The following is a 22,638-nucleotide window of genomic DNA, read 5'->3' as shown; positions in this document are numbered from 1 at the left end:
ACGTCTCCTCCGTGATTTCCATCTCTTGCTTTCTGCTCTTTAAGGACCAGTTCCCTGCCTGTAAAGCACTGTTAGAGGTTCCTGATACCTGTCCCTCCCACATTTCCGCTTTTGTGAAACGAGAAAATCTGATTCTTATCTTTTGCTAAGAGTTTTAGTCCTATTTCCCATAGGACTTTATTTTTTTTTTTGGTCAGCTTAATAGCCACAAGCTCTCTCTTCACGCTTGATAATCCCTTTGATCTTCTTCACTCATTGCTTGGCAGAGTGCCATAAGGATGCTACTACCTTTAATCTTTTTTGCCATTGATCAGTAATATTCTTGTCTGCTGCTTCTCTGTGGTTCTTTTGCTGAAATTGCCACTACATCCCCTCTGTGTTTTCATGGAGGAAGCGTCGTAACATGGATAGCGCTTTAGGAGAAGATCACAGTTGTTGGAATGCGCAAAGAGTTTGAGGAGAAAGGTTAGGACCAGTAACAGTAAGTTTATCTGATGTTTTACATACGCGTACTGTAATATTTTTTCTAGATAGGGAAAAAAATACATTTGTTCTCGATTTCTGGTCTTTCGAGCTATCTCTGCTGCCTTTCTCTTCAAGGCACGAGGAAGGAATTCTACAAACTCTAAGCTCCCATTTCTAATGTCTCTCGATGGTTTGTGGATGAAATTATATCCTTTTACAAGGCAAATACTATATTTCCAAGAGCGAATCGTAACAAATGCGACTCGAGATCTGAGAACACCTAGCATTCCTTCTGCTTCTTGAAGTAGGTCATTGCCGAGCGCAGATTAGTTGATGATGTCGCTGGTGATAACAGGGGATGTAAAGTAAAACCTAACCGCCTTTCCACGGTTATGCTGCCTAACAGCAATAGTAGTAATTAAAAAAAAAAAATATGCTGTGAAGAAAGTGAGGCCAGCATGACTCAGAGACTCACAAAAGGCAGGCACTGGATCAAGAAGGAATCTTTTGCATATGTTCATTATTCTGGATATAATTACACTTCACGGCAAATGTGCTTCACCTGCCACGTTTTGTATATAGATTTTTAATCATCTAGGTTGTGAGGCGGGGGAGGAAGGAGACAGATTTGGTTTTGCCTATTATATGTATCAGGAGTCTTTGCAAAACTGTAATTCAAATGTGAGTCAGAATTTTGAGTGCTCCAAGGAATGAACCACAATTATAGACTCTTATGAAACTAAGATTGTAATGCATCAGTGGGACAAATGACTTTATGTTAATCTGTTAATCGTTAAAAAAGGCCAGAGTTTGGGGTGGTGGATTCAGCTCACACCTTACTACCCCATTTTTTCAAAGCCCTCCCAGACAGAAGGTGGCTGTGTTGCAGTGGGGGGAGGTCAGATGATGTTTGGTAGATGTTTATTCTGGTAGTGCCGTCTTCACCTGCTATGGTTGGAAGTAGTGCCATCTGACCTGCTTATATCTTCTTTTTTTTTTTTTTAGTTGATTAAACAAATTAAATAAAGAACTTTCTGCTTGTTTGAATTCTAAGCAAGCAAGGGCCATGGCTGCTCCACTTACACGACTGAAGGTCTTGCGTTCCCAGAGGAAGGAGTATCTTCCTCACAGCCTTGTGTTCAGATGTGTTTTATAACCAGAAGCAAAGTTGAATTCCTCTACTAGAACAGAAGCTGCCGGTGCTGAAGCGTTGGGCTTTGTGATGTATAGCAGAGTGTCACCCGTACAGAGAGAAATTCTCCTCTCCACTCCCTCTGTATTTATACCTTGTACGTGTGAGTTATTGCATATTTTCATGTCCAAGGTCTTGATTGCCGGAGAAAAGAGTAATGGGCGTAAGGGAAAATTCCAATCTGGCTTCACCCTAGAATCTGGAAGGTGGTTATTTCAAAACATCTACCCAGGCTGTACGCGAGAGAACTGAGCATAGGGCTTAATTTGACACATAAATTCACCTCTTAATCCCATATGGTGCAATTCTGTGAAGCCGTGAAGCCACCTTACTCTTTCCAACACTCTCCCCAACATATACAAGAATTAGGGGTTTATTTCTTTGGGCAGTTCTGAGTTATTTATGTATTGGTTTTGTTGAGATTTTTAGGCTCAAGTTTATTTTCCTGTTCTCCTGATCAGTTGGCTCATAGGCCAATTTGAACAGTGGGTAGGAAAAGAGTAAATATCAGAAAAAAACACAAAATGCGTGAGAGGGGGAACCAGTCCTGCTTCTCCTCACAGCCCTCTTTGCTTACCAAATTAAGCATCCGATGCGTTATGAAGCTGTGCGTGTAGGAGCACACCAGGTTGTCCCAGCATGAGGGAGTTTTTGCAGTGGACTCACATCTCTATTTGTTGCTGGCATCATTGTTGACACCAGTAGTAGTTTTATGTACGCAACACCTCCTGACTGAGCATTTGGGGCACTATGCAACTTGTTTCCAGAACCGTGCAGGAGGCTTAACAACATGGGATTCAAATCCATGCTGCTTGTAAAAGGTATAATTATTGTATGGTGTGTTTATTAATAATAAAAGTCATGGTGGGTAGCTTTCTGGCTAAACTGCTGTGAGAAACGAGACGTTTCCACCATCTCTCAGTGGGCCTTCCCATCCCAGACAGCAATACTCTAATTAACTTTTGTCAAGTGGTTCATTGAATCTAGCAAAATGGAGCGATCCGGACGTGCCTACAGATCGGTCAGCTGCTACCTAAAAAATGACTTTCTATTCTCCACAAGGAAAGAGGGGAAAAAATCCTACTCGCTAATGGTCAGTTCTCTAAATGCAGTGTGTCCTGGGACAACAGATGCACTCAAACTGAAGGGACACGTGGGGGAATGGAGCAAAACCACAAACTGTCAGGATTCATAAATGAAAGAACCAGAGGAGAGGGAGGGGAAAAAAGGAAAATCTTCCCCGAATTGCACGGTTCAGTAGAGAACATTTATGCAAAAGGTGGTAATAGCATTTCTCTTACGATGGAAAATAATGACGAACTACTGGGATTGAAATATTTAGTGTCCGTTTGAGGAAGAGTTAAAAAGCAGCAGTACAGCTTTCTTGGAGTCTGCATGCATGTGTAAAATCAAAAGCCTGAATCGTAAATTCTCATCTCCCTCACCTTTCCTCTCTCCCCAGTTCATAGGTTTTAATACAAGAAGAGACTATTATGATCATTTTTCCTGACTTGGACCAGTATCTAAAGGGAGCTTATTTCCATACAAGGGTCCTGTTGTGCCTTTTCCATCCCTACGGTTTTCTCCCCACATTTGGATTTTGCATTTTTCTGGGGTCTCGCAGCCCACCGCAACCCTCCGGCGGCTCTGCTGTGTTCCCATTGCGTGCTGCCTGTGTACACAAAATTGTAAGATTGGCACCTTCGATTGCAAGCTTGTCGGGACAGGAGGCACGTCTGCCGTTCCACGAACTGCCTAGCACATTTTTAGTGCAGTCGTGATAATACGCTTCTGAAATAAGTTCTCCAGGCATAAAATGACTTTGGTGCCTAAAGTAGGTCTTTGCTGCTTCAATCCACGCTTTAGATCTTGAAGACCCTACGAGAAGCCCGGGGATTAGTTTTCAACCTTAAAGGTGCTGGAAATACTCAAAACTTATACAACACCAAACCCACATTAGGAGGCAGAAACCTGTCAATTTTCTGCTGAGGCTGAACCCAGTAAATGTTCTCAGAGTCTTCCCTTTTGGGTCCAAACACACCCCAGCATCTGTTATTGCTTCCCTTCACTTAATTTCTACATGCTTTTCTATAATACAGCACCCCTCCTGTATGAAAGAGGTAAGACTTTAGCTCCCCTCTGTCTAAATCCCAAATCTTCTCTTTTCCAGGGAAGGGCGAGGTCTCTGTCAGCTCCCTTTCCATGCAATGGAAGCCGCCTTCGTCACTGCACATTTCGGTATTGGTAATGTTCCAGCTGTTTATACATACAAGTATGTGTGTATATCCATTGAAAAAAAAATCTGCATTTCTTTGTGTGTATATGAAATAGGAAACGTAGACTCCTTTCAACCTCAATCTAGTTTAGTTCCACAAAATACACCCCTAATAGCATAGGTAAAACTGCATAATTTTACAGTGCTGAATTGTTTTGACTTCATTTCGAGCAGGGAATCTGGGCTGCGATGTGAAAGTTCATGAGATCATAAAATCTGGCTCCTAAAATTGTGCCGTACAGTGAAACTACCAACTACTCCCTTCACAGATGCGAGTATTATAATTACGGGTTTTGTAAGGTAAATTTGAACATAAATGCTTGCTTACATTTTAAATGTAAAGACATGTAAACGTTAATTACATGGTCTTTAAAGATAACCAATTAATTTCTTAACTAACAAACTCAAGAGCTAGATTTGGAAAGTCCCACTTCTGAGGCTGCCGGCTGATTTAGTGTATTTTTTGCTATGTATTGTGTTTTCTGGTGATAACATAATAGGCATAAATTTGATACACTGTAAATGTAACACTGAAGATAGAATTTAAAATAGTTGGCTGTTCAGGAGGCTGTACGTATTATTTTATTGTTGGACAGTATTTCACATAAAGCTTAGAACAACAAGTCTTTTGGACTGTAGATGCCTTTTTGTTTAAGTCTTTGAACAGTATTTCAAGAATCATTGTCGACTTTTGAACTATATTGCCTTGTGGAGTCATAATATTAATTTATACAAACTGTAAACCTGTGTCACTTCCAAATTTGCAATTCACCATTCAGCTCTGCTTGAATAAATCATGCAGTTTTTCAAATGTAACAATGCTTTTTGCTGCCAATACTCCATTGCGACTTCTTGTTTAACCTGATTATTTCTCAGGGTGGATTTTTCCTCCTGCCATAATTTTTTCTAATCGAATGTGATTAGCTGCCACTGTGTTTTGCACAGGAGTGAGTGCCCATCAGTACAGCTTTTAGATATTTCATTGGTGATCCGTACGGTGAGGCTGCATTTGACGTTATCAGTGCAACAGAGGTGTGAGGATTTGCACACCTCTAAATCACGCGGGAACGCAAGCGTGATGCCGCCCAGAGGTGGGCAGATGACTGTCCCACCTGGTCTCCACCACTGCGGGAGTGAGACCCATGAGCCCATCCCTTGGAGCTGGGAAAGCTGTTGCCTTTCAAAGCTGAGAGTTCCCTGCTCTTCTTTGTGCGTATTTCACACATTTGTGGGAGTCGACCGGAGTTTGTTGCTAGAAACTAAAGATTTCCTATTTTAGATAAAGCCTTTCTTCAGATGATCTCAAAACAGTTTAGGTACCCATGCACCGTGGTGGCAAAGTGCAGCTCCCTCTCCGCCTGCAGACCCTGCCGTCGTCAACACTAAGTTCAGCCACATCACACTCGTCTGATTCCACGAGTCTGAGAAGAAGGAACACAGACTCCGAAGGTGCTTTACCAGGCTCCGAAGGTGCTTTACCAGGTCCCTGCTCCCTCTGCGTGGACAGGCGCTGCAGCACCTCGTGCCGCTCCTGTGGATGAGCTGCTGCTCTGCTCTGCCGGCTGTTGGCTCTCTTATATCCGCGGTACAAAGCCGGGATCAGCGGAGGAAAATGAAATACTAATGCTGCGTTATTAAAGCAAACTGCTGGGTTTGCTGTTCCCCCTGTAGAACTGGAATTTTTTGCGGGGAGAAGACTCAGCATTTCTAGCAGGGTTTTTGGACGTCTCGTGGGATGTGACCTCTGCCAGCTCGGCTGGAGAGCCACAGACCGCCAAGCTCCCCGCCAGCACTGCCGGAGCAGGAGGGTTTGAACCTCTCAGCTTCCAAAATTTGCCCTTCTTTCATCCTTTGCTTTAGTGGGAAGTTCTCATGGTAATATTTTGCGGGGCTGGAGCATTATCCCTGTGCTGCCAGCGGCCTCTGTGCCTGCGGTATGTAAATTTGTCGTCTCCAGAACTGTTTCTACGTGAAGTTGTGGCTCAGGCCTATTATCATTATTTAATGTCACTTTTGCAGCAGCGTAATAGTAAAGCTTTTTATAAAATATATTATCATTCTGAACTTTGTTGTTAGCAAGACAAAGCAGAAATAACAGTATTCTGGGTTCAGCCGTCAATATAGAGGGTATATCATCAATCAAATCCATAAAGCTTTTAAGCTGTCTTGTTTTAAATTAAGGTTTACAATGCATTACAATGGGATATTTAAAACTGTGTACACGTTTTATCAGCTCCTCGTGACTCTGTAAATGCTTTCTGATTAGTAGGTCTAACCACAGCAGACTTCATTCAAAGCTGACTTTTACAATTAATTCTACTTATTTTGCAGGACATTACCATATTGTGTGGGGGGACTCAGGGCTCCATTTTCATTTCTCGTCAAAGGCAAAATGAAATTGGAACCAACTTTGACATTCACTGAAATCTAACAAGGCTTGGTAAAATTGTTGAATTTAAAGTTTGCCGTTAAATATATAGAATTTGGGCAGGATGTGGCATTGTAGTGAATGGTGTAGTGGTAGTGAAAGGGAGAAATATCTATAAGTGAATGCCTGTCTAGTATATATGCCATCCATTACAATAGCGCTTACACATCTCAAACAGTGCCATGGCTGCACAGTGTTAAATGCCATTTGGGTACATCAGGGAGACGTTAATGTGTTGTAAAAATCTCGCATTCATATAGACAACACAGAAAAGGATGGAAAGGGAAACAGATGCAAAACGACTTGTCTGCAGTCAGACAGCCATTCCACAGGAGAACTGTGATTACAACCAAGTCTCCTCATTTGCAGCCTGGTGCTCTGAATTCAACCAGCCGAAATCCCCATTCTTTTCCTTCTCATACCTGGGTGCCCTGACTGACAGCTGTGTAAGAGAAGCCCTGCTTAATTTGTAAGAGTAGATGCGTCATCATCAGTGGCAGGAGGGGCTTCATCTGCAGTGGGAGAAGGTCCCACTTAATCCTGCCCCCACACCGGTAAGTGTCTGCTCTGGAGTGCGGGGTGTTTAACGTGGGAGGGGGTAGGTTTGATGTGTAAGAATAGTTTGATTTCCAGCCCTAGGCTTCTCTAGTAAACCTGCCGAGGCGGCAGTCCACCTGCAAAGCTTGGTGATCCACATAAAGACAAAGAATGGAGAGATGAGTTGGGATATAGAGGCTGTAGATGCAGACATCGGTGGCATAGAAATTCAATTTGGTGCTTGAAAATGGCTTTTTTTCTTCCCTTTTCCCTTTAGAAATTTGACACCCCATTGGCACGCATCTTTGGGATACAGCAGGAGGCCTGCGGACAAACAGGAGGAAAAGTAAAGAGGAATACACAGAGGGGTGAGGATGGAAGAAGGGCTCAGGGTGGAAAAGTCGAGCGTACATGGACAGGTGAGGTGAGCAAAGTCCTGATGGGAATGGAGCAGATCATGGAACAGGAACGGGGTTTCAGGTTGAATCATAACTGTATTGCCAAGCGTGACTGCTCTCTGAAATCTTGGTTGGCACTGCTAGACTAAAAAGAATAAGCTTCTAAGTTTCAAATTCAACCCACATTGTATTAATGGTTGTTTGAGTCATGCCCACAATCTGTGCAGTGGCAGGAGAAATCAGAGACCGATCAAAAGCTCAGATCAACCCTAAATATTCTCTTCACAATCTTAATAAAGGTTGCGGTCAAGGCAAGAGCTGGCTTTTAACTCTAACTATACAAGACTGACAACTAAATGAATGGGAAATGAAAAGCCAGTTTAATTGTTGCCTGTTGTTATTGTCAAAATGACCGGCTAATTAAATATTTATTGTTTACTGGTTTCAAGCATACATTTGGCATGTTGGGATACTGTGTAATCAGTAGATCATACATTTCCCTAGAACAAAACAGTAGCCTCACAAAAGCCTGTTGTGAGGATTAGCTGGCTAATGGGCTTGACTCACCCCCCTGAGCACCGAGGGTGCAATTTGCAATTGAGGTTTTGAGTTCCCAGCTGGAAGTGCTTGATGCTCCCATTGCCTCTCCCAGCGGGGGGGCTGCAGCTCTGCGCCTCCAGCCTGGTCTCTCTCGGAGCCCTGCCAGCAAAAGCTGCCCAGGAGGAGCAGTGATTTAGTACAGCTGGCTCCTCCGCTGCCTTTCCTGCCCTCACCTCCTGTCTGGCCACGTCCCACTCCTGTGCTTGACGGCTCATCGACTGCCCTGAGGAACGAGGTCGTGCTCCATTCCCCTTCCTAAAGGGAAGCTTCCCAGCAAGCAGGGATGTCTGAGACTCCAGAAATCAGGATGTTTTCTGCTCAGGCTACAAACTACTGGCTTTTTCCATCAGCAGGAAGAAGAGAGATCCTACAGGATCTCACACTCCTGCCAAGCCTTAGATGAACGGTGGTTCTTTAGGGTACAATGGTGACATGTAAGAAACGAGGATAATGCAGACCCGTGAAGATGCACAAAGTCTTAAGATATTCCTTGTGCTCCCAGCTCCAGCTGCAACTTTCCAGGAATGGTATGTCAGGATAGGGGAGAAAGAACATTTGCACCACACCACGGCCCAAATGGATGGCAGCGGTTGGGTGTCGAACCTGAGAGATGTTCCTGTGAGCCCCTCCATGGGTGCAACGCTGCAAACTGCTCTGGGGAGGGGGAAATCACGCTCGCAGACTGCGCAGCAAAAACCACTTCACGCCGAGGCTCTCAACGGAGCCTTTTTTTAATTTCCACCCCCGGGCGACAAGGCTGGGTGTCAGCAGACTGTCAGCCTCACTGGCACTCGCTGTTGGGTGAGGAGGGAAGGGGCAGCCGGGCAAAGGGAGAGACAGACCACCCGCGCCCCGCCGGCAAATGTTGCAGGGGAAGATTGCCAAGCTGCGAGCGAGCAAGGCTCAGGAACACTCGCGGGCCTGGAGACATCTTTATTAGGAAGGAGGAGGAGAATCCAGGCAAGCAAAGCCAGGAGGAAGGAGGGAAAGTCTGCAAAAATGGGAGGGGGCTCATTGCAGGGAGCTTCACTCTGAGCTATTCCCACTAACAATCAGGCCTTTTTAGTAACAAAATAAAAACAATAAAAAGCAAAAGCTGGCATTTGCAATTTCTCAATTAAAATGTAATTTACACCCTGCGCTGTCTCTCAGATAAAAGCACGCTTTGCTCACCCAAGTGTGAAACAATATTTACAGAAACATTTCGTGGCTTAACATGCGGCTCTGACGTTACAGCGTCTGCACGGGCAGGGACAGGCGCGCCGGCTCTCTTGGCCAAAGGCAGGTCCCCACCCGCAGCTCCAGGCATGTCTCTGGGGTCCGTTAGGAGTGGAATTTCTCCAGAGCTGAGCTGGATGCCCAGGGCTCCCTTTGTGGCCAGGGCACAAAAACATCCTGCTATAAAGTGGAACCCACCAAAGCCTGTGCTAGCTGGCTAGGCTGAGACCTTCCCTAGGAGACATCCGTTGCTACAGCAGCCTCTGGGCCTCGGCAGAGCATGTTTAACCCTCCCAGCACCTGATTTCAGGGTTTTTTCTCTGAGTGCGTTGGGAGCTTTGAGCCCGAAATGGGGTTTTATTGGGGTGGTAGGACTGAACAGGGGTGGGAACAGGGATGCTCTCGTAGGGGCCTATGTTAAGGAGGAGCTGAACCGCTGAGGGATGCTTTACTTCCAGCAGCTGCTCAAAGATGAAAAAAGATGTGCGGAGAAGGGGTTGCACTCTGCTACATCATTTCTGTTCCTTTTGATTTGCTTGTGAAGGCCTTCCAGCTCTGTCAATCCCAGATTGTTCTGAAGAGCTTTTGGCATGAAAAGGATCGGAACAGCTTTCTGGTACTTACCTTTTTGGTATGAGGTCTTGGCATGAGGTCTTCCAATGCAAGGATTTCATTTCCTGTACAGAATCGCATACTCCTTGCAGTAGCTTCATCAGAAGATTCTGGTTGTACCAGCCCTCTTATTTTTTTTTCCCAAGTTACCTAGATGCATTCCAGGGCAATGAATATGCAGTTTGTGTTTAGGAAAAAAAAAAACACTGCATGAAAGTTAATGGAAATCTTATAACAAGCACCCCACTTCCATTAATTGATTCCCTAATCCAGTGAAGCATTAGTCATATGCTTAATTTTAAGCATTTGATCTCTACAATCAAAATTGCTGGCTCTGATCCGAAGCCAATCAAACCGTCAGCAGCTTTGCCATTGATTTCCATGGATGAGATCCAAAGGAACTATGCACATGTTAAAATTAAACACATCCTTAATTGACTTGCTGGGGGCCATATTTAGATCTCCTTAAATCACCTGTGCCAAACGAGGCCCTACGTATACTTATACCAAAAGAAAGAACAAAAATGCAGTGACCTCCCAAAAAAAAGGTACCTATCCCTGAACATATTAACTTACCCAGTGCATCGTTGTGTCTTCCTGGAGTTTGGCTCGTGCCCCTAATCCACTTGCTGAATTAGAAAACTCTAGCCACCCCGACGTAGGCTGTCTCAGACTGAGAAATATTTGGGACCAAAACCTGCCCTGGTCACGGGAGGTCAACCACCTCTCCTCAGCCCAGTGACAATGCAGACGCATGGAGGTGAATGTCTGAAAAATCAGCCACCAAAAAAAAAAAGAAGTGTCACTGGGGGATTCGGAGGGATTTGGGGGTCTTTTCATACAGCAGAGCCTGCTGATGTCATGCTTCTGTCTGGTACGCCTGTTAAAATCTTGCCCTAAAATTATTATCAGAATTCAGGAACCCATCTTGGATTGAACCCATCTCTTCTAATTTTTAAGTACTTCATCTGTAGTTACTCTAAGACCTTTGCTGGGAGTACATCCCCCCGTCTTAGTCTGGGTCCAGGGGACAGCAGGGTTTCCTCAGGACCCGTGGCAGGGAATTCGGTCCTGACCCAGAACATCTCCACCTCCTCAAGAGCCCAGTGTTGCAACAGATGCCTAAAAAAATTATTCTAGACTAGAAAACCCCCAAATTAGGCAATTAAACTGGCAAAATACCTCCAGTCGTGAAGAAATCTAGTAATTCCTGGGTTGGGGACTTTTTGTGCTTTTTTCCCCCTACTTTTTAAGAATTATTATTATTATTATTAGAATGGATTAGCCCTACACACTCTTATCTTATTTGCAAGCCAAAGAATTATAGATAATAATTGGATAATCTCTCAATTATCCCCAGTGACTTAATTATCATCATTAACTGTATTTATTTCACTAATTTGGAGGATTTCTTTTGGGGGTTTCATTCTCCAGGCCTATTAGTTTGACTGATAATGGGGCATACTGGCAATAGCAAGGCAGAATTACACAATTATTTAAAAAATGATGGGTCATATCTTGCAAAACACAAAGAAAAAGAAAACCCTATTCTATTTCAGGGATATATCTAAAATCAGGACTTTCAGCTCAGAACTTGATTATGTAAACTATGAAATTTCATCTCTGTTGCACTGCGATTCGGAATATACAGTGAAATTTGTTGTGTTATGCTACAACAAGAAATGGCTACTGTAAATTGAAAGTTGATGCAAAGAGCAAATACAATGCCTTAAGGAGAGAGTGTCGTGATCTGAAATTTCGGAGGTAATGCAACTTCTTTGTCTGACTGGTGCACTTGTATTTGAGCATAATTAAAAAGCCCTGGAAGTGAAACTAATTCCTGCAGCTTTATACTAAAAGATGGATCGCCTGACTAATGAGAAAGATCTCATCCACCGAGTCTCCATAGCGATGTCAGACCCCTTTTCAGCCCCATCTTGCTGCTGTTGAACCACAAAGGGTGGCTTGGGCTCGGTATCCAGCACTGTTAACTTCAACATTTAGGAAAACACATGATAGCCGGTCCAGCACCAGCAAGCAATAGATGACATTTCTTATTTCTTTCCACCCCAATTTTCTGTGAGCGGTTGTTGGGGTTTTGTTAAGAGCCTGAAGCAGAAAAATATAACTGTTGGAAATTACTTTACATTAGTTGATTATCTCTGGCTAAGTTGAGAGCATTTGGCCTTGCTTATTTGAAATAATTTAACATGAGAACCCCACGGAGGGTGGTAATTTACAGGGGATAGTCTCAATTGTGGTATATACATATTCCAAGGCAAAGGGTGGGGGAACTGCCAAACACATTTAGATAAATCTTTGAACTGCTGCTTATTATTCCAGGCCTATCTTGTTTCAGTAGACCAAATGCTGTTAAAATCACCAACGTGCTCACATTAGAAGCAAAATCATTTGATGCTCTTTCTCTGATCAGAGCCATGAAACCTAAATTTTCAATGTAACGTATAAATTCATTTAAATGTGATCTATACACACATAGTTTATGGGAGGTGCTCAGTTGTAGGTGGAGGGTTGTTTTCCCCCCACCCTGCCCCCAAGTTCTCCTCATTCTTCTTTATGCTAAACTACCCTCTCAGCCATCACACTGTCACCTCCCCTCTTCAGCGGTCAGAGCTTTGTGTCACCGTTGGTAGCCATCCGGCAAAGCCACGGCTCCTCACTAGCACTTGCTACCGATGCAGCTTTTGATTACCTGAAGGATTATCCTGAGTTTTGACTGTCATTTTTTTAGTTACAATCGGTGAATTGCAATACTGTTTCAGTAACCAGATATCCATTTTCTACATAAATATTGGCTTTTTTGGTCTGACGCGGCGGGAGCGTATTCGCACCTCTGCCAATAGCTTCTTCATATGTCAGTAATTGGTTTTCTCACCGTTATTTATTTAGATGGCTATTTGATATCAGAGTGCAATTTTGTTGTCTTCAATACACGTAAGACTAGTTTTTCTCTATTAATTGTCCTCGGAACTGTATTCCTTCACTCAAACTAGAGCCAAAAGACCAAGACCAGTCATAGATCAAATGCCAATATCTGGTGTAAATCCGTGTAAGCCAATGGATTATACGAGCAGAGAGTCTGGGTCCATATATATTAGAGAAGGAGAAATAAATCTTACCTGCGCTGAGAGACTGCATTAGCTTATTGTGCTTGTAAGACTTTGTAAAACCTAATATAGATTCCTGTAGTGGATGAGCACGGGGAGCTCCATCATCTCCTACGTGCATTTGGCAAGACCGACCACTGCAAAGTCGAGCTGCTTTGTGCTTTTATTTTTTCTGCCTTGTTAAGAGCAGGCAGTGAGTTTGCTCACACGGAAAAGTTAACTGGTTAAACTGGATTTCACCTCCCATCGATGGGAGCTCAAGCGGAAGCAGCCTGATTTCGATGTAGAGCGGTGATGTTAAAATTTAATGCCGACACTGGGAGGGTGCCCACCCATGCAGGATCTCATCCCTTCGGCTCATTTCAATGTTTCCAGAACAAATTTTTCCCCAAAGGGCAGACCTGGAGATATCTCTGCTCAGTCTCTTGACACCCAGTTTCTCACTCAGAGCTGGAGCAATTTGATAAGTGGAGAAGCTCAGCTCTCAGTTAAGATACTTCGAGCTTTCCTCATTGCACAGAAAAGCCTGGAGGCATGAAGTGGGGATATCTGGGAGGCTCAAAAGCCGGATAGCAGAATAAACCTCTCGCCTCAAATGTTAACACTTCAAGCCTTTTCTCACAATCCTGAGGAATGAGGGCGGTGTCGTAATTTTGGGGAGAACCTGAGCACTTGCGATTAACCGTGCTGCTCATCCCTAGAGAAGGAGCCGCTGAATCCCACAAGGTTTAGCGGCCTCAGTGGGAAATGAGAGGTACAAATGAGCAGGAACAAGGGTAGCATATTCTAGCCGTTTCCTTACTTTTGCTGTTACATGGGGTTACAGCACCAAAAGATTGTATTTAAATCCCCAAAAAGGTTTTCAATTTAAAAAAAATAAAAATATTCAGGTTTTGTAAAGTTCACCCTTCAATGTAATCTTCCAGTGATTTAGAAATGTAATTATAAAGCCAATTGACAGTGCCCTTTAAAATATGTCATGTAGGAAAATTAATTTTAGGATTTCTTGCTTTTTTTTTTTTTCTTTAGCTTCACTGTCACATCTTGGGCTGGAGAGAAGCATTTGAAGGTCCAGCGAACCTTCCCCATAGGGATGGGGAATAGCGGGGCAACGATACGCAATCCCATCACGTTCCTCTTTCTTGCACCTCATTTTAACGTTTTTCTGTATCCCAGGCCAGATGTTCTTTCTTCTCAGGACTTTCAGCCAGCATTGAACATGGAGTGGGATTAACCTGCTTAATTTATCAAAAGCCTTAGGCAGTGCTGGACGACAGCACGTAGGCGCTGTGGGATGAGAGGATGCTCATGGTCGAGCAGGATGGAGCCAGCGGGGAAGCTCACGTCTCCTACACACACCTCCCTGCACATGGAAGGGACCTCTTTAGCCTCGCCTGGTTTCCACAACCTAAGCACAGCCCGAATTAAGTTGCTGCAATGCAAGTTGCACAAATACAGACTAATATAATTTGTCACAATTAGGGCTTGATTGGATGTTTTCATTCAGGGTGATCCAGGCCAAACTGTTACAAATGACCTCTCAGCCTTAGAGCATCAGGCGGATTTGCTAAATCGAGGATGGGACTGGAAGGAAGACAACGCGAGCGGTCGTCTCCGGTGGCCACGCGCCTCTGCACAGCCCCTGCGAGGGCAGAGCAACCGCGACTTGCAAACGCTTGAAAGCAGGGAAACTATCCAGCGTGTACAATTTAGGAACATTCCTGACTTAGGAGGAGTATTTTAATCTCTCTGAGTATTTTCATCTCTATGAAAGCGTAACGCACGGGCTTCATGCTTGGCATTTGTTTCTGTTTGGCTGGAAAGATGGGAAAGGAAGGGAACCGGGAATTTTGTCTGCAGCGAGGTCAGTGCCAGCAGCGTGTGTGTGTCGGGCAGAGGAGGGTCTCGGTGAAAGTGGGGACGGTCACTCACAGCCTGTGGGAGCTGCCCGGATGGGGCCTGGGAGGAGAAAAGGGCTTTAGGCTGGGCTCCTTCAGCCTCTCCCGGGAAATCATTCCACTTTGCAGGGAATGCTGCTATAAATACTGAAAAATGCTCACCAGGTCGTGGGTGGGAATCCTCACCTCCACCCTGGTGAGTCCCCTAAGGCACATTTCCCCTTCAAACCTCCCACAGCAGAAGATACAGCCCAGCCCTTCATTTCCTTCTCGCTTCTGGGAAGCTGGGGGAAGAGCTGCCAATCCCCTAAATGCCTGTCTTTGCTGCAACCAGCATCTGGGAGCCCTCAAAACCCGTTAGAGGACAGCGAGGGACTGGAGTTGGAGGCAGGGTGAGGTGCTACTGAATGTAAATGAAAGTTCGAGGCTGTCAGCTTGGCTTGCTTTTTCGGTGGCCGGGGCTTGAAGCATCCGCTTCACCTTGGCACTCTGCATCTCTCACGAAACAAGTGCTGATAATGATGGGATGACCGCTCTGCTTTCCTCCACTTGCAAGCAGTTGGTGGTAATGACACTCATTATGCATTCAATAGGCTATTTTACAATATGAAGTCATTTAGAAAAGGATAATTAGTCCACAGCTTGCTTTTCATTTTATTTAATTTTCTTTACTTCTGTTTGGGAAAAAGAAAAAAAAAAAAGGGAAAAACAAAAAGTATGTAGGGATTGTGTTATTTTTGCAGCAAGCAAAATGGAGCCGTTTGATTTATCCTCACTCGCAAGATAGATCGTGAAAATGGTGCCCCGGTTTTTGCTGAATGATTTCTTGCAATTGAGCATCCAAAAGAGCATTTTAATCTCAATGTACGCTCTGCTATTGTATCAAATTAAGAAGAGCAGGCACGGGAGGCTGCTCAGTGAAGAATCCTCTTTTCCATTAATTTGGACGTGTTAAGTGCACTTTCAGAAGCCAAAAATATTCTTGTGAAAACAAGATTGTGCAATGGGATTTCTTTCTAGGGCTTCAGTCATCGACCAGCATTCATCATTGCTAAAATTAAAGAGGGGCTGAAAGAGTAACATCTCCAATTAACAGAGACGCATCACTTAGCTCTTTGTTTTGATTGGGTCTGTTAGCTTGATCCTACGTGGTAGGTAGCTTACAGAGCTAGCAGAGCAGAGGATGTGGGGCTCTGAATCCTCCCTTGCACTTCCAAATTCCTTTTGCGTTTCTTACAACGGCCCAAGACAAAGCAGTCCCTGCTAAAAAGGCATTCAGGCACAAACTGAATTTTCAGCCTATGAAATGGCAAACGTTATGCTCCAGGTTAATAAAAACACATTAATTTAAATATTGGCAGCTGCAGTGCAATGAATTGATAGGTCGGGGAAGATGGTTCCCAAGGGTTTGCAGAAGCTGAGGAATAAGCTTGGTACTGGCACCCTGGATGCTGCAAGAGGGTATCTGCGGTCGCATCCCCGAGATGTCTCTGCTCCCTGCATGGCTGCAGCCCCTCTCTGGGGCCAGGGAGGCCCCTGGACCGGGTCTCTCACCCCGGTTGAGTTTAAGGTCTGGTTAAGGAGAGCTTTCTCACCCCATTTTCGTGTGATGCACTGCACAGGCAGCAGAGGCAACTTCAGTTAGAAGGTTTTCTGTTTCTGCCAACGGGAAACGAAATTCATACGTTTGGGGGAAAATATGTGGAACTGCATTGCTGCATGGAAGCGCTTTTAGGTGACTGACCTATTTATTGAGAGCTCAAGTACGATTTTAGGTAAGTAGTCCCTTGAGCTTCTGGCCAACCACTATACTAGGAATTTCCTAAAGGTGATGTCTCCTGTACAGTTAGAGTCAATAAGGCATGAAAGAAATAAGATCTGAAACAGTGTAATGTATGAAATATGAATTGCACAGAAGCCTTGGATTACAGCAAGTCCAACTGAAACGCCTGGTGCTCCCCTTTACTTTTATTTCTATTAATATTCCTCAAGCAACAGCAAAGATCGATTTGAAGTAGAGAGCACAGAGAGTCATGGGAGCTTCATTAGCATGCAAATCTGAGTGAATTCATTAGCCCTGCAACTGATGCTGATGCTCCTGGAAACTAGTAAAAGAGTAAAGTCTGCAGAAGTAAATCAGGCCGTGCTAATGAGCCTGTTAATAAAGCTTTTGTAAGCCTTTTCCAGAGCCAAAGTGACAAAGCACACTGTCAGTGTTAAACCTCTGGTACTGTGCCTTAGATGAGGGACTCGTGGTTTTTTTTATTATTTTTTTTTCTGGTGATGGTGAAGAAAGCAGAAAACCGTAGCAAAGGTAGAGAATGAGACAAAAGCGGTTACAATATTTCCTCATCAGAGCTAAAAGTATTGTGCGGTTGCAGAAAAGAGACAGAATGACAAATGCAACTGTGCAAATAAGATCCATTTGACTGAAATTATATTTTAAAGAAAAACAGGAGACCAAATTTTTCATAATGGGGCTTTCACCTTCTGGCTGTATGTTCTCATTTTCCCTCCGCCTTATTAGGCATAATTTCAGGATTGCATTTTGTTTCATCTCCTAAACTTGCAGAAATGCTTACGGCGCTGACGCAGTGCCCGGCTCGCTGGGGGCCACCGCAGCCCACGCACCTCCTCACCGCGTGGGGCGGCTGGTGGTGAAGGGGAAACGTGCGACTGGCCAGCCCTGGGGCTCTGACACATTTATTATAGGGGCTACGGGAAGACCCACACCGGGGTAGTCTCTGGTCCTGGCCCCTCAGGGGGGGCCAGAGTGGGGCACGCTGGTCTGGGGCAAATCTGTGGGCTCTGACAGAGCCGGCCCCACCGAATCAGGGGCTCCGTGGTGCAAGGAAGGGCTCTGCCGGGGGCAATTTGGCCCAGCTGGTCCGTGGCTGCTGATGCAGAAGGGTAAGGGAGCTGATAGCACACACGTTAGGAGCAGCAAGTGGTCTCCAGATGGTGCTCTGATTTCTTCTGGTAAAGGCAATGCTGAGGAGGGCAGCACGTTGTATTTAACAGACTGGAAACTCCATTTCAGTTCATACTGCCTTAAAGCGGACTGATTCTCTGCACACATATTGCCATTTTTGGACCCCCGTGGTTACAGGTAGGAGAGTGGGTACCTAAGGGACGGGGTGATGTTTTATCTGAAGATCGAAGCTTAATTTTAGTACTGAATCATGTCCTCCTGAAGCATGTCCTCCCTTATCTTCCACTCTGCTGCCATTTCAGCTGTTGCAAAGTCAGAGATCTCCTTTCCCTGCTACGGCGCCAAGGCTTTAAGTTTTCCAGGTGGGCAATAAATCCCAGTGCCCAAGCCACCAGCCCCGCCGAGACCAGCTGGGCACGCGCACCGACGAGCCGCGATGCTGCTCATCCCCCTCGACCTTGGGTCTGCTCCACGCGGCAGCAGCAGCCGCAGCAAAGGAAACGGCTGCGGGTTCACCGGGCTCAGAGACAGAGATAAGGGGGAGACCAGTTAGAAATCTATTTCGTTTCTTTTTGCAGCAACCTCTTTGTGTAAAAGAGCTTGATGCAGGGGGAAACTGATTACTGCTTTCTCATCAAGTGGAAAAAGAAGTGCTTTATACACAGGCTGATGGAAAACTACTGGAATGCTTTTCAGTTTCCCCCTCTAACCTTTAGTGCTTTCTGGTGCCTTAAAGGGAACAAAACGCCGGACTGGAGAAAGGGGGAAAATATATCAAAATATATTTGGAGATAATGGCAAGTAATACAATAGACGATGCAGTTGGGCAATAAAAAGAGAGGCAAGGGGAAGGCATCAGAAATGCCATCAGAGAGTGGAAGGAAAGAAAGACGACAGGGAGAAAAGCTAAAAGCAAGGAAATGAAGAAAAAAAAAGCCACTTGTATAATGGGGCGGCAAAGGACAAAGAGGAGATGAAGGGAAGGTAGAGCGAGAGCAGTGCAAGAAAAATGAAGAAGAGGCACTCGGTGAATGACGGAGCGGGGTCACGGGCAGGCACGAGCAGGGAGGAGAAATGGAGTGGAAATGAAGCAAAGGGAAGTGTGGAGTGGCGGCGATGCTGCTGACCTGTTTTTCTCTTAGCTGCAGAGTGATGGCAAGTGTTTGCATTAATGATGCTGATGCTTGGTTACCCCAGGGGAGAGGGAGCCGTGGCAAGCCGGTGTCAGGGACGCTGTTTGGTCGGCGCTGTGGGTTGAGCTACGGTGGGCCTTTCTCACAGCCTTCTTGGACTAAAAGGGGAGGGAAAGCGCTAAGAGGTAAACGATGCCAAGGTTTGGGCTAAGACCCATTGGTCTGACAACCCACCCATAGATCGCACTTTTTCCTTCGGCGCCGGTAACCTGCCTGGCTGCCGGAGGCCATTTGGCTCATTGCCCCTCACCTCCAGAGAGCTGCATTTAATTTGATGTAATAGCAGAGATGTTTCCGCCCTGTTTTCATAGGCGAGTTCGCCCAGGTAGTTCATCCTGCCTATAATCTCATGAGCACAGTGCCATAACGCTTGTGCTCAGCTGCATTTCTCCTAGCCTGCTGCATATTTACATTGCGCAGCGATCGCAGCGCTCAACATGCCACGCTTTAGGTGCAATCGCGCTGGCGCCTTACATACCAACTGCTCCATCTGTTTTGATCCCTCTTTCTTTTGTATTACATCGCAGCGTTGCTTTTTCTTTTTTTTTTTCTTTTTTTTTTTTTCTGCAGCTGCAAAAGCTTTGGGAACGTTCCTATAATAACTCCTATACAGAGCTTGGTTTAGCAGATATTTGGGCTTTTTCATTCTTAGCTCCCGAATTACATTTGGTTATCAACACGCATTATATCTGCTGTCAATTAGCTGTTATCTAACACCGTGAAATGACTTAACTCCTACAGCCTGTTCGGAGATCTGTCCCCTACCAGCACATGGCACAGCTTGTATCAGCTTGCAAAGATCCAGGCAATTTTGTCACACTTATTTTTTTACTGGTGCTCATTACAGCTAAAGGTCAGTTGTGTTTCCGTTGTAAGCCTAGGGATAATGGCGTGATCCAGCAAACTCTTTCTTGTGTAAAGTTAACAGGACTATTTGCATAAAAAATCCTTACTCGGGGAGTAATTTACAGGATCGCACCTTTAAAACTTCAGCCTCAGGAGCAAGGCAAAAGCTGGAACCTGGAACAGCAATCTTCCAAAGCCATATTTTATCAGAGAAAATGATCAAAATTTAATGAGGAGAAAAAGGTACTTAATGGCTGTAGATAGTGTAATTTCAGCCATCAAAATGGGATCATCCTGCGAGGCGTCTTGCTGCGGCCGTTCAGATCAATGGTGCCGCTGGCAGCAGCCTCAGTGGTTGCAGGGTGAAGCCCTACAAAGTGTCGGGCACGAGTCCTAACCCGCTGCAAAACGCACGTGGTGGGTCCGTAGCTTTTAGCCAGATGGGCAACTTGGATGAGCGACGGGGGCTCTGTCCTCCACGAAACCTGCGCTTGGCTGCAAAGTCGTTGCATGACCGTCATTCACGAGCAAGTGCAGCGAAACCCGGGCTGTGAGGCGCGATGGCCTTGCGCTCATGGCCGAAGCTGCTCGCGTCTCAGGGGGGTTTTCATCTTCTCTCACAGCAAACGTTTCAAGTGTTTCACCAGCTCAGTTGTTTATAACACTGGAGGCTCCCAGAGGCTCAAAGCTAGCCTTGAAAATCTGTTTACATTTTTAAATATATGCCAAAGCATAAGCCCTGGGACAATTAAGAGAAGTTAGGTAGGCAAAGCAACCAAAATAGAATAAAAAAAGGCCTTCAGTAAGCCTTGGGTGGATATCTCTGCATATTTTTTGAACAGCCCCCATGAGAAATGTTAGCTCTCGTATCCCAGGTCACAGCTGAGAATGGCAGCAGATGGGTTTGGCCATTGGCGAGCAAATATTAGTCCTGGACAAAGGCACTGCTTTATTTTCCCAGTGTACCAAAATTAGAGAACCCCCTAGTGCTAAATAATTTTGTTCTGCCTCACTGTGAAAATTCCCGGTGCTCAATAGCCCTCCACAAGTTCTCATTTTATCCCTGTAGTGCAGGGCTCCCGTGGTTATATGTCAGCTGCAGTAGTGGTAAACATGTACACACTACTCATTTAAGAGCTTTTAAAAGACTTCTTACTGTGCCCAGAAATTACACCTGTGCTTTCTTACTTACCCATGCTGTTGTCTTTGTTTCTCAGGCTATATTAAGCCTTTTTCTTTCCCCCCACCTCCTTTGAAAGGGTGGGAAAGTACAAACACCTTCAAGTTCTGTCTTTCTTTTGAGCAAACCAGTTGTGCAGAGGGACAGCAACAGTTAACCTGAACAGAGGGGAAAAAATATGGGTGCGTTGCGGTAGGGATGGCAGGAGATGTCTGCCCCTCCTGGAGACACTTGACTTTTCAGGAGCTCTGCGGTGTTAGCTGAAATCCCTGGCAGCTGCAGTGCTTGACTTCCCCGAGACGGGGACCTGTGATATTCTGACTGTGTTTTCCATATCTAGAAATGATGAAGGGAGACAGAGCACGTAGCACCCGGAGGAGCTGCGTCAGCGAGGGGAAGGCGGACGCAAGGGTGCAACGAGGCATTGGCCTCTAATGAACTTTTCCATCGTAGGAGAATCTTTCGATATTAAAGATGATTTGATAGAAACAAGAATAAGAGGAGATGCGGTAAGTCATGTAAAATACCGTATCTAAAAGGCTGTTCGATCTGTTTGCATTATGCTGCTAAAAAGGGGAATTGAAATAGAGGTCCTGCTAATGTCAGTGGTCAAATTCGACATTGGTCTTATTTGTCCAATATTTAGTGTGAAACAAAAGACAAAAACATCCAAAAAACACTACTGAAACAAAAGACAAAAACATCCAAAAACCCCCAAAATGAATCAACTTGAACTGGTCAAATATCTCTGATAACACAGCAGCACTTTGGACGGTGTGAAGTAGATCTGTGAAGCTCTCTGATGCGGGATATAACTAAGAAAATAACTCCAAAGCTTTTGAAGTAAAGCGCTGGTGTAGGACATGCTTGGTGCCTCCTCTCGGTAGGGACGTGAGCACTAACAGTGAACCTTCATTGAATTTACCTGACCCAGCCCATCCCAGTGACTCTCCTGTAAGAGTCCCTGCACGTGGCTGCTGGTGGTGGCCGCTGGCAGGTCCAGACCCAAGTCTCAGCAGGCTGCCGTCTTCCATAGTTTTTAATGTTATGGGGTTTTTTTATGGGGACAAACCCAGCTTTTTTGACAATGCATGCTCAATTTGCAATGCCACCATTGGGTTTTACTGTTAAATATCTGCTGATGCACCCCTGATGAGAACTTAGTCTTTGTGGTTTATGCAATACATTTAAAAATAATAATGCTCTTGCTCCGTATTTCACAAATGTTAGACCCAAGCCTGAAAGTCATCAACATTCATTCTGTTTAAATCTTAAGAAATGCCTTCCGAACCCCCCTCTCTATTCATTGCAGCTCTTGAACCTCTGACAGATCATGTCGGGAGTGATCAGCACGTCTCCTCTCGAGCTCGGATCCTGCCTCTCCGTCCTGCAAGTGAAATTATCCCTGTATGTCTGCACCCATAAAGTGAAGTGCACTTGTGCTTCCAGCTTCCGCAGAGTACCAGCCAGTTAGCTGTGCTAGGGCTCCCATTAACGCCTGCAATTAGCACTGACGAAAGCGCTGTTCCCCCCACCTCCCTGAAACCACACTTCCTTGATTGGTTTTTTAGAAAATCCCAGTGCAGTGTAGTATCTCCCTGGTAGTCATGTTTCAAGAGAACAGCGAAGTTAGTGAGGCGCAACAGTGCTCTTTTTTCTAAACCTATACTGAACATCCTTAATCAAGCTTTGCTTTTTTAAAAATAACGGGTCTAATTCTCTTTTGGCTTACAGTA

Source organism: Chroicocephalus ridibundus, chromosome 4 (assembly GCF_963924245.1).
Source record: "Chroicocephalus ridibundus chromosome 4, bChrRid1.1, whole genome shotgun sequence".
Classification (NCBI taxonomy): Eukaryota; Metazoa; Chordata; class Aves; order Charadriiformes; family Laridae; genus Chroicocephalus; species Chroicocephalus ridibundus.
The sequence above is the reverse complement of the archived record's forward strand: the minus strand, read 5'-3'. Positions refer to the sequence as shown.